Source organism: Glycine max, chromosome 13 (assembly GCF_000004515.6).
Source record: "Glycine max cultivar Williams 82 chromosome 13, Glycine_max_v4.0, whole genome shotgun sequence".
Lineage (NCBI taxonomy): Eukaryota > Viridiplantae > Streptophyta > Magnoliopsida > Fabales > Fabaceae > Glycine > Glycine max.
Window position 1 is genome coordinate 12,294,984 of NC_038249.2, and position 13,186 is coordinate 12,308,169.

Below are 13,186 nucleotides of genomic sequence, written 5' to 3' on the forward strand. Positions count from 1 at the left end.
CTTAGGTTATCTTCTAGATGGTGATAATTCTAATGCTTTACTTTGTGTCATTAATATATCTTTGAATTGCCATATTTGCCAATTTTCCATCAATGTTTTGAATTATCTATGACTCTTTGAAGCTTCACTGGCTTCAGTCAAACCTTAAGCATCTCAACTTTAATTTTTTGTGATTTAAAAAAAAAACATTCTAAGATGTGACATTCCAAGACGGTTTCTAACTAGAAATTATCTTAGAATCTACAAAATTTAAGACGATTTTCAGTCAAAATCATCTTAAAATGTCATGTTTCTATGAAAATTGTCTTAGAATCTACAGAACTGAAAATGGTTTTCGTCTTTCACTGAAAAACGTCTTAGAATGTCACTTTTCTAAGAAAACAGTCTTAGAATCAACAGAAATGAGCAAAAATCATCTTCAAAATGTGACATTCATAAACGATTTCTGATTGAAAATCATCTTAGAAAATAACATACGAAGACGGTTCAAAAACCGTCGTGGAAAGTATTCACTTTCCACGACTACGGTTTCAAAAACAGTTTGGGAACTGTTGTTGAAAATGTTTTTTCTAGTAGTGATGTATAAAAAAATTTCCATGACGACGATTTCAAAAAAAAAATTTCTAGTAGATTAAATCCTAAAAAATATGTATAAAAAATTGTTGGGATGAAACAATCCACTTATAAGTGTCAATAAATCTTATGAAAGAGATAAAATATTTTGGTGACCAAACTAAATACTACTTTAGACTTATAAAAAGGAAAAAATATGTTTAATGGATTCAAATATAAACAAATTTTAATTATTTACACTCTGATGCAATCCTCCCAAGGAGGGGATCCATCACTAGAGTCATGGCTAGGAGACTCTAGGAAGATTGGGCTGAGTATGAACTCACTTATTTTTGTACATATTAGATTAGGATTTCATTATTGTTTTGAGACATATATTTAGGGCTTCATAGTGTAGGGAGGATACCCCACAAGTTTAAGGTATCTTAGTAATATAGGATTTTTCAGCCCTTGTATTTTAGGGCACCTAGACTAGTTTTTGTATTATGATAGTTTTGTTATTTCACATGCATTAAGTGCACTATTTGATGTGTGTGTTGGGAGAGCCTAGTCCAATTAAATTTCAGACCAACCTAATGGGGAGGTGAGCATTTGCTTGTTACACCTCATTGTCACATCATATAGTTACACTTTGTGTATGTTATTCATGTTTTACAAGCCTTGTGACACCGAAACACACTTAGTAGAGAATCTTGGATTTGATCTTAGATTAGTGGGCTCAATCATTGCTGAAATTCACTAATCATAATTAGTGAAATTTTGACTCCAAATTTGGCTCCACAAATTCAAATTCAAATTCAAGTGAAATTAAGTTATAAATAGAGGCATTGTGTGAGCATTTTGCAACTTTGATGATTTGAGAAATTAAACTTCAAAGTTCATATCTCATTGTTCCTCTTTTCTCTCAAAATTTCGTGTCCCTCTCTCCTTCTCCCTCCACTCATCTTCTCCTACCTTCAAGTTCTTATCCATAACTTCCTATGGTGGTGAGTTTGTTTTTAACTCATTTTTTCCTTGAAATTGCATCTCCAATTACCTTTAATGATATTATCTATTTAATGATATTATCTAAAAAATATCCTTCAACTAACTGAAATTTTATTTTTAATGATTCTTTTTTATTCTTGAAATCAAGTTCTAATTTAGGAAAAAGTTCATTTATATTTGAAATGTGATTAATATAATTAAATGATGTTGACTAATTTTCTTATATTTGAGTCTAAATGGAATAGTTCTTTTTTTAAAAGAAAAAAAAGTCCAGATTTAGTTAAAAGATGAGATTTCAATAATTGAATTTCGTTGAAAACTCTAAAGGCTATGCGAGAGCCTTTCAATTTTCAAACACTTAAATTGGCTAACCACTTTAATGTCTATATTTAAATGAGAAAATATAGGTGAAAACATTAAAACAATTGTCCTTTTAAAAAAAGCATTAAAACAATTGCGAAAACGCTTTACCAAATTTTGTCGAAATTCGAAACCTAAACTAATTAAATTGGTAATTAATGCTTATTAAGGTAATTATATACGCAGGGCATTAGAGATGAGAAAAATTGCATTGATGAAAAGGAAAATAATTCAAAAGATGTTTGGTTAGAAGTTTGTATACCTAATTAAACTATATTTAGTATCTACTGTATCGTGGATTAATACGGTGTTGTGGCTGCATGTCATATGAGTTTGTTTGGCAACAGACTGTAAAACCTACAATAGGTATAGGTGGGCAGGCAAAGAAAGAAAAAATACATGTTCATTTTTATTTCATTTTATATTGTTTTTTTTTTTCATTTTGTTCTTTCTCGTTCTTTTACTTTTGTATTGTTTTCTAATATATTTAATAATTATTTAATATGATGTTAACATTAATATTGTTTTGGTTATGCATAATGTACAATGTTTTATACTAAAATAAATAGTAAAATTCACTTGAACTTTTTGTAATTGCCTAATCAAAAGCATCAATTTTAAAATATTAAAATAGTGGTTGATTTAATTGTCACTTAAATCATTGAGAGTCGTCATATCAAAGCACTTAAATTTTATAATAGTCGTTGATATGATTTTATTTTTATCTGTTTATCGTATTTAAATTAATTTTATATATTATTTTGTATGTATTTTCATCCTATCTACTATGATTATTATTATTATTATTATTATTATTATTATTATTATTATTAGTTAATGTTTTGATCATTATCATTCAACTATTTCATACATGTTTTTATATTTCTCCTTTTTTGCTATATTATAAATAAATAGTATATACATTTTTACCCTTTCTCATTTTTAGCAACAAAAAACCAATAATTAACTTGACTTATACTTTATATCTTCAACTTATAATATTATGTTTTTAACATGACATGAAAAAGATCTTATTATAGGCTATGTTTAGAGTAGTAGTCCAGTAGTAGTAGGTTCACTCAAGTGTGTTTCAAATTATTTTCTCAATGCATATGCAATACTTAAAAAAATATAATTAAATTGATGCAAAAACCTCACTATGGTATTTTACAGGAAAAATTATGTTAAAAAGTACATAATTTACAATACTAAATAAGTTTAATAAATAAAAGTATACAAATAACACAATAAAAATAATATTATTATTATTCTTTATATTTATCATACATAATAAATATTTATTAATCTTTAAGATCTAAATTTATACGGATAAAAAATCCTAATGTCATATAATTTATCATTGTGAAAAAATATTATTATTTTTATTATTAAAAAATTAATGTCATAGTTGTAAAGCATTGACTAATACAATAGTTATAATTATTAAATAATATTATCTTTCCAAATTCATTAAAAGAGAAAACAAAAGTAACATATAAAAAGTAAAATGTAATTAATAATATAAAAAAAATTAGGAGTACATACAAATAATAATTCTTATATAGATAAATAATTCTAATAATAAATAAATTAGAACATATAAATTCTCAAATATATAAAAAATACAGATAAATAAAATTAAAAGTAACATGTAATTAAATTAAAATCAAAGAAAAAATAGTAATAGTAATAGTAAAAACTAATTCTCTTATAAAAAAAAACCTAAAAAAATATCTTCAAAATAATTAGAATATTAATTTAAAATAAATTTTAAATTTTTACAACAAAATTATTTAAAAATTATTAACTATAAACACTCAAAATTTAACTACATATAAACATATTATTCACAATGAAAAAAAATGAAAAATAAAATTTAAATAATTAGACATTTATTTATTTATTATATATTTTTTAATTTATACATCTCATACAAGTCTTACTTCGTTATTACTTGGTGAAAGAACAATCAATTTTTTGAAAATAGGCTTAATATTTTTTAAAACATCCCCTCAATAAAAAAATATAATCAATTATCTTTCTAGATATTAATATATAATATTTAATATCTTACTAAATATTTTAAAAAATATATTTATTTATGTGTATATATTTTCAATATGTAAATACTATATATATATATATATATATATATATATATATATATATATATATATATATATATATATATATATATATATATATATATAAGAGATCAAATTATACCCGTGTAACTTTGCCAACTATTACACCATTTTATAATCAACTAAATAATGTTTTCGTAAAATTTACTATTGAATTGAAAGTTTTTTTAAAAGAGATTACACATGCAAAATTTCATATTAATCCAAAATCATTTACTGCCTCGTTCGTATAGATTAAAATAGACATAATATATACATTTAAAAATATACTAAATATGAATCATTTGATTACTTTCTTGTTGTTGTTCAATTTTGGTAAAATTTTACACAAACGATCTTAGTAATATGAAAATATAATTCAACGGTTATATCAATAAAACTGACATTTTATATCAAGTTATAAAAATAATATAATAATTGTCAAAGTTATATCAGTGTAATTCGACCAGTGCGATATTTGAAATCTAGTGTATAAATAAACTTCACTAAATCAAGTATTAACAATTGATCAAAGATTTAATTTTGTAACAACCATTAGATTATTATTTTTTTATTTGTAAAGGAAACTTCACTTGAACAAATATTAGTCATTAATCAAAGATTCAATTCCATAATAGTGGTTAGATTATTATTTTTTTTTGTTTATGACAATTGTATTTAATAAAAAATTAAATTTCTCACATTAATGAGGTTAAATATATAATTTTGATAATTAAAAAATATCTTTTATATTTTATATATTAAGTAATAACATGTTATTTCTAATATAATTATAGTAATTAAATATTAATTTTAATCATTTTGATATTACATAGTAAAATTAAAATTATATTACTACCTATGCACATTTTTAAATTAGTTACTTTAAGACATATTGGACAAAAAATAATAATTTTTAACAATTGTATCATATTTACTTTTTTAACAATTGTATTTATGGAAGAATTAAGTTGCTTACATTAATTCTATTTAATAAAAATGTGATAATTAAAAAATAATTTGATAATTTTGATATTAAGTAATAACATGCTATTTATTATATAATTTTAATGATTGAATGTTAATTTGAATAAATTTGATATTAAGTAATAATATTAGATGTTATATTATTACTTATATTTTATATGTTAGTTATTCTAGAGAGTTTAATAGTGATGCACTAGTAGTATAAAATAATTTTTTTGTGTCATTCAATCACAAATAACTATTGGCTTGTCTTTTAAAATACTTTTGTAAAAGTAATTGAATTAACCATATATGATAGTTTGCGATTGAAGAACATTATAAAATTATTTTATATTTTCAATGCGTATCATAGTCTTTTATCTCTATTTTAAAATATAATACTTTTTTATTATTTATAATAATATTTTTTATTTTTCAATTAAAAAACAGTAATATATGAAAATTAAAATGTAGTGATATTAAAAAAATAGTAATAGATATGATTTTGTCACTTGAATCATTAAAAGTGACAGCCTCAAAACCTGAATTAACCATATATGGTAGTTTGCAATGGTAGAACATTATAAAATTATTTTATATTTTTAATGCATAGTCTTTTATCTCTATTCTAAAATATAAAACTTTTTTTATTATTTATAATAATATTTTTTCTTTTTAAATTAAAAAGCAATAATCCATGAAAATTAAAATGTAGTGATTATTGTGCTATTTTATGTTTTGATTATTATTGTTCAATGAAGAAACATATTCTTATATTTTTCCATTTTAGTACTACTACTATATTATCTTTATCATTTTGAAAAAAAAAATCAATAATCTAAAATTTTAAAATATATCTTCAACTTGCATATTTTTTGTTTAACAAAAGATTTTTACTTTGTATATATCTTTAACTTACAATTATTTTTTTTGTTTAACAGCATACAAAGGAAGCCTATTATTGTTTCAATTTTACTTCTTTTTCATTAATTTTTTTATAATTTATTTATGTGATTTACTTAACACAATTTATTTTTTCTACTCAATTGTCTTCTTTTGTTTACATATATTCATTATATATCATGCGGTCTAGTTTAATTGATTGGACTTATTGAATGAATGTTATAAATCTCCTAGTAATAATATATTTCATTTTTGGTACAAAGTTGATTATACTCTCAATGTTTATTAATAGTTACAAATCTATTATGATTTAAAAAATATATAATTATTTATTTTTATAATTTTTTAATTGGTGTACTAAAAAAATATTACAAAGAAGAAAATCATTGTAAGGAAGCATCGATGATGCGTGAAGAAGAATCTCTAAGAAGCTTCTTTGAAATATAGGTTATAAATTTAATAATTATCATTGATGTAGTTAAATTAATTATTATATTTTGATTTTGAAATATCTATTATTAACTTACAATAAAAAATAAATATTGATGATACTTATTATACAATTTTTATGATGCTAAAAAACACATTCTAATTAAATTCATAAGACTAAATTTTTTATTCTTATAAATTAAAAAGTTAATAATAATAATAATAATAATAATAATAATAATAATAATAATAATAATAAAATTTGTTTCATAATGATAAAATTATAAGATATTATGTTTTCTTTTATTTTCATAAACTCATACCATAAAAAATAATAAATACCCATTAATGCATATAAATGAGACGTAATCACATTTGTAATGAATTATAGATTCGTTTTAAATTTAACAAAATGTTTGAAATATGTTGTCTTAATTGTTGTTATACATAAAATATATAGTACTTTCCCACTCAAAAAAGACTTAAAATATATAGTAAAATAGAATTGAATTTGAACTTTAATGTCATATTTAATGATTTTAATGCTTTATTTATATGTTTTTAAAAAAATTATCGAACAAAATTATTCAAATTCAATTAAGTATCGAAAAAAAAACTTTATTTTCATAAAGCCACTAAATTAAAAATAAAATAGAATCATGTAATTAATATATTATATTTTCAATATCTATCAATAGTTCAAATTAATTATTATAAACTCAAATATTTATGTATTAAATATTTTATTTAATAATTTTTATTTTTATTAATAATTTTTTTAACAAAATAAATTAAAAAATTAAATAAATTTGGCATAAGTATTAATATATTTATTTTATATTTATATGTAGAAAAAATGATCATTTTTTTCGCTTAGACTAAGAATATAAATCACGTCAATTTTTTTTCATTTATTAAGATTGTATTAATATTTCAAATTTTAGCAATAAAATTTATTATTTTATGAACTTAAAACTCAATAATAATAATAATAAATATTTTATAACAGTTAATTATAAGATATATATAGCTTTTTATCTATATAATTTCAAATCATAAAAAATAATAAATATTCACTAGGCATAAAAATAATAATTTATATAATAAAAATTACATTAAAAGTATCATATTCATTAGATGTTTCTTCAACTAGTTTCCCGCGTGGTTTCTAGTCTTTTTCTGGGGAGTATCCCCTTCCCCTAAAAAAAACAGTGAGATTAATTATAAAAATAGTGTCACCTTCTTTATTTTACATGGAATGAGAAAAACATTTAGTATCTTATGGAAAATAGCATGAAATGATTAGTTACACGCTAAAAAGTTAGTAACACAAAAATAACAATTTTTAATGATAAATAATTATTATAATACTTCAAATATAAGCATTAAAACATATAATAATCCTTATAATACCAATCATTTAAAATGATTTTTTTACTAAAATCATTTGTTCAAAATGTTTAAAACTATCTGTTAAGTAAAAAATTAGTTTATAACTTAAAAGACCAATCAGATTCTTATTTATTTTGATTAAATAAAATAAATATAAATAATAAAAACAACGTCTAATATATTTCGGATGATAGCAAGCACAAGTTATGATATGATAAGACATTTAAGAGAAGCATTTAAGAAGATCATATATTTTTCTATGTTTGAGTTTTTCCTTGTAGAGACATTTTTATAGGATTTGACAAAGTCCTATAAAGAATAAATGAAATTTAAGATATGAAAGTGTTGATCATCATCAAAAGATAAACTCTACTATGTAGACCTGCTCTAATGAATGTGAAGTGACTTTTGTTGGAAATTTCTAAAATAATAATTAATGTGGGCTGTTGGACCTTGTGGCCTCAATAACTTAAGAGGGATAGACTCAGAATGCAGAAGAAACAACAATCAATTTAATAATGTTCTTTAAACATGCAAGACACAATTGATTGCAACAAAATAAATAAGATAAGGGAAGAGAGAATGCAAACATAGTTTTATACTGGTTCGGCAAATTCCATGCCTACGTCTAGTACTCAAGCAAACCCACTTGAGATTTCCACTATCTTTGTAAAATCCTTTACAACTTCTGAACCACACAGGGACAACCCATCCCTTGTGTTCAAGAATCCTTACAACACAAGAGATCCTCGGTCCCTTAATCAATCTCATTGAATGAGAAGAAAGAAAGAAGAATTCTCTCTTGAAGAGAAGGATATTACAATTAAAGTCCATGGAGAAACTCTTAATGGATTTGCAAGTGTTTGTCCAAGAGTTTCTTTTGAGAGAACATATGGCAATGAAGTTCTCTTGGAATCTCTCATTTCCTTTTGTTAGACAAGTGACCTCAGATATCTTAAGAAGGGGGGGGGGGGGGGGGGTTTAAATTAAAAATTGGAAAAAAATTCCCCAAATAAAAACCCATTTTCCTTTTTATGGAAGTTACAAATTTCCTTAAAAAAGAAACCTTTAAAAAAGAATTTTTCCAAAAAAAAAATTTAAATATAAATATAAAGCAAAAATAAATAAAAGAGTTTAAGGAAAGAGAAAGTGCAAACTCAGATTTATACTGGTTCGACCACACCCTTGTGCCTACATCCAGTCCCCAAGCAACCCGCTTGAGAGTTTCACTATCTTGTAAAATCCTTTTACAAGTTCTGAACACACAAGGGCAATCCTTTCTTTGTGTTCAGAATTCTTTTACAACAAGAGACCCTCGGTCTCTTAATCCCTTAGAGAATTTAGAAAGAAGAGAAGAATAAATCTCTCTTGAAAGAGATAGATTTTACAATCTGAGCACTCAATTGATTCCTTATTGAATTGCAAGTGTATTGGCCAATGAATTCTTAAGAGGATAAAATGCTTTTGCTCTTTGAGAGAATAAGACTTGTTGTTCTGAAAAACTTTTTGCAAATTCGTGTTTCAAGTCACATATATATAGACCTTTGGTGGTCATGTAAAAACCATTTGAGAAGATGTGACTCTAAGAAATATTTTTCTGAAAATCTCCTCTGGTAATCGATTACAGGATTTGTGTAATCGATTACAAGTTTTAAAATTTGAATTAAAACGTTTATTAACTGTTGGTAATCGATTACCAATATTGTGTAATCGATTACACAGTCTAAAATTTGAATTCAAATTTTTAATAGCTGTTGTAAACATTTTTGGCCACTAGTAATCGATTACATCCTCTGGTAATCGATTACCAGAGAGTAAATCTCTTAAAAAACATTTTATAACATTAATTACTTGGCCAAAACCTTTTGCTATATCAATTAGGAATTTCCTTCCTAATGTACTAGTGATCATCTTGATGTTGTGTCTTGTATTCTTGAATCATTGTCTTGAATTTAAACTTGAAAAGCGCATTTGCATCCTTTGCATCAAATCATCATGATCATCATCAAAACATCAAAGTCATTTGCTTCTACAATCTCCCCCTTTTTGATGATGACAATATAAGTCCTGAAATCAAGATACAAGCAAGCAATGTATATGTATAAAATTTGTGTTCACTCCCCCTATGTTTTGGAATTAATGATCACTTGATTTCTAAGCTTTTTCTAAGCTTCTCTACACCCCATTTTTCTCCCCCTTTGGTAACATCAAAAAGCCAAAGATTGTGGGAACCAAAAATAAATAATATAATGAAGTGACAAAGATCAATCAGAAATCATAACCAACCAAAATCATAAATAAGTTATAACTAAAATGAAATCCAAACAGTCACAATTCAGAACCACATAGAATCAAAACATAAAAGACTAAAGTCCAAATACTAAAAGATAAATAATGTGCTGAAAACAATAATCTAAATATCATAGCCAAAATACACGGCTTATAAGAAACATAGAATTATAAACTAAATTCTAAGAAGGTCGAGGTGGTGGTGGAAGATCGAAACTCTGACGAATGTAACCCACATCTTCTTCAAGCTATGTGAGGCGAATATCCATTTCGGAAAAGCGAGTATCCAGCGAGTCGAAACGTTCACCAACATAAGAACGAAGACCCCGTAACTCGGAAAGAACTTCAGTCATGAGGGCTGAATCATCTGGCTGAGGAGGAGGAGAAGGAGTACACTCATCTTGAGGAGGAAGTGCATCTTTCTTTAGCCATTGACCATTCCGATCCTTACGGTATCCAAAAGAAGTCACTGCACCAGCACCAATAGCAAAGGAACGCTTGACTTGAACAAATGGTTCATCATCAAGCGGAATTTGAAAATGACGCAGAAACAGAGTTATCAATTGAGGGTAAGGGAGAGGTGCATTGGCCCGTAATGCCTTATGCATTCGGTACTGAACCAAGTGAGCCCAGTCGATCTAACGACCGGTAAGGAAAGCCCACATCAAAATCAAGTCCTCCTCAGAGGCTTGAGCCAAATTTGAAGACCGAGGAAGCAAAATTCTAACAATTATATAGTGCATGATGCGATTATCAAATGTCAATGATCCGACCAGCAATCTACCGGTCATTTCAGCTTGGTCATTGCAAACCATACGACGAGCATCATGACTAGAATAATCAAATTTCCAGTCATCAACAATAGTGCCCTCAAAAGGTGCACCTTGACTAAGTAAGTGAGTCAAAGAAAAGAACAATGATTGATCAATGATCATGGGAATACCATGCACCTCAGAAGAAATAATGTCATCCTGAATTTTTAAATTGTAGTAGAAGACCTTAACAAGTTCAAGATAATATGACAATTTTAAAGACATGAAATCAACCAAGCCAGAATTTTGAAACACTTGATAGCAATCAAACGTCTCATCATTAAAGAAATCTACGTCTAGGTACTTAGGGTCTAAAATGATCCTAGAAGAAAATTGAGAAAGGTACCGTAGACGCTGATCATCGGAAGAAAACAGAGTGGATGATCTTGGAGATGAAAAAGAAGGATGGATAGGTGTTGTGGGTGCTTCGGATGGTCCGTGGCGGTGATGGGCAGCAGCAGTGGCGGTGGAGGATGATCCCTTTCTCTTTTTCGATGGTTCTGCCATTTGATGAAGTTTTAGTGAATTTCAATCGGTGGAAGTGAAAGAGGAGTGAAAAAGAGGAAGATTGGGCTTTACGGGACGTGTTTTGGTGAAGAATTGAGGAAGATATGAAGGTTTGAAGATTTAGGGATGAAGGAGGCACGAGGAGGAGCTTTGGCTGCGCCGCAAGACTGGTTTCGTAGGTATTTATAGACGAAGACGAGTTGTAATCGATTACAAGGTGTGGTAATCGATTACAGGAGTAATAGCCTTTTGGTAATCGATTACATGATGTTGTAATCAATTATAGGCTGTCTGTTCTTGTGTAATCGATTACACTGAGTGGTAATCGATTACCAGAGCATAAACTAGGCTAGTTCCTCTAAAATAACCTATGTCTATGCTAAATACATCTAATACTATCAATCATTACTACTAATGCATTTAATTCAATCATTCAAACATCAAACACACAATAATTTATAAATCTTATCATAATAACAAGAATTTAAACAAAATAAATCAAAATAACATACTTAACTCAAACAATCAATCATAAAAATAAATTAATCAATCAATCCTTATTTATCTAAATCACTAACATCTAAGAGGCCTATTTCCCTTCTAATAGAGAAGAATGTTTCTTTGGGGAGAGGTTTTGTGAAGATATCAGCAAGTTGATTCTTAGTATCAACAAACTCTAACACACAATCTCCCTTTAGAACATGATCTCTTAGAAAATGGTGCCTAATTTCTATATGTTTAGTTCTAGAGTGTTGTGTTAAACCTTGATACCTCAATAATATTAAGAGGGATAGGCTTAGAATGCAGAAAAAGCAACAACAATCAATTTAACAATGTTCTTTAAACATGCAAGACACAATTGATTGCAACAAAATAAATAAGATAAGGGAAGAGAGAATGCAAACACAGTTTTATATTGGTTCGGTCACAACCCGTGCCTACGTCCAGTACTCAAGCAACCCACTTGAGATTTCCACTATCTTTGTAAAATCCTTTACAAAGTCTGAACCACACAGGGACAACCCATCCCTTGTGTTCATATGCTTTACAACAAGAGACTCACAGTCTCTTAGCCAATCTCATTGAATAAGAAGAATGGAAGAATAAATCTCTCTTCAAGAGAAGAATATTACAATGAAGATCATGTAAGAATCCTTATAGATTTTGCAAGTGTTTGGTCAAGGATTTCTTTTGAGAGAGCATTTGACAATGAAGTTCTTTTGGAATCTCTCTCATTGTCTTTTGAGAGGATAAGACATTTTTGCCAAGCAAAACTCTCTTAATCTTTTGAGAGGATAAAACATTTTGATCAATCAAAACACTCTCTTTAATTTGTGCCCAAGTCACCTATTTATAGGCCTTTGATGGTCATTCACAAATCCAATGAAAAGATGTGACTGTTGACAGATTTTCTGAAAACTCTCCACTGGTAATCGATTACAATGTTTGTGTAATCGATTACACAGTTATAATTTGAAGGGTCATGACTTTTGAATTTGAATTTCAGAAGTTTCGTTGCTGGTAATCGATTACAGACATATGGTAATCGATTACATGTTGAAAATTCAAACTCAAAATCCTTTTCAACAGCTATTTCTCAACCCTGTCTTCTGGTAATCGATTACACTTCCTGGTAATCGATTACCAGAGCCTTGCATGTCTTGAAAGCACTTTGTTTTAAGGCAAGGCTTGGTCTTTAGTGAATCTTGAAACAAGGCTTTGTTTGTTGAAGCAATCTTGAATTATTCTTGAAGTAAATGCTTATCATTTGAAGCAGCCTTGTTAGATTCTTCTTTGACATCATCAAAATCATGTATACATACATTCACATTCTCCCCCTTTTTG